The sequence below is a fragment of the Gossypium arboreum genome, chromosome 11 (assembly GCF_025698485.1).
Source record: "Gossypium arboreum isolate Shixiya-1 chromosome 11, ASM2569848v2, whole genome shotgun sequence".
In the NCBI taxonomy this organism is placed as follows: Eukaryota; Viridiplantae; Streptophyta; class Magnoliopsida; order Malvales; family Malvaceae; genus Gossypium; species Gossypium arboreum.
Genome location: NC_069080.1, coordinates 125,274,052 through 125,274,712, shown reverse-complemented (window position 1 = coordinate 125,274,712; position 661 = coordinate 125,274,052). Strand labels below are relative to the sequence as shown.

At 38.0% G+C, this 661-nt stretch overlaps 1 non-coding gene across 1 annotated transcript; it reads left to right on the top strand.

Moving 5' to 3' along the window:
• The first annotated feature begins 208 nt into the window (after positions 1 to 208).
• LOC128284973 (small nucleolar RNA R71) lies at positions 209 to 315 on the top strand. The gene has a single exon (XR_008275389.1). It is a non-coding gene; the product is annotated as a small nucleolar RNA R71 (small nucleolar RNA).
• Positions 316 to 661: the final 346 nt, after the last annotated feature.

The following is a 661-nucleotide window of genomic DNA, read 5'->3' as shown; positions in this document are numbered from 1 at the left end:
AAGTTGATGTTATAAACGCAGGCTATTTTCGTTGGCTTTGTCCTCATAACTTGCCACTGAATAGTTATTCAGTGACATCTCCTCTATAAATTCATAAGCATCCTCCGGTGTTTTGTTGTTGATGGTTCCGCCAGCAGCTGTGTCAACCATTTGCAGAGTCGAGGGATTCAGACCATTGTGGAATGTTTGTACTTGAAGCCAAAGTGGTAACCCATGGTGAGGGCACCTTCTCAGTAAGTCCTTGTATCTCTCCCATGCATCGTAAAGTGTTTCTAAATCTATCTACACAAAAGAAGAGATATCATTACGTAATTTAGCCGTTTTAGCCGGTGAAAAATATTTTAGTAAAAATTTCTCAGTCATTTGTTCCCAAGTAGTGATAGACCCTCGTGGTAACGAGTTCAACCACTATTTAGCTTTGTTTCTCAATGAAAAGGGAAATAACCGAAGACGAATGGCATCGTTAGAGATGCCATTGATTTTGAATGTATAGAAAAATTCAAGAAAATTTGCCAAGTGTGTGTTGGGATCCTCATCCTACAAACCATCAAACTGAACAAACTACTGTATCATTTGAATTATGTTAGGTTTTAGTTTGAAATTATTCGCAGCAATAGCAGGTCTAACTATACTAGACTCAATTCCTGTTAAAGAGGGTTTA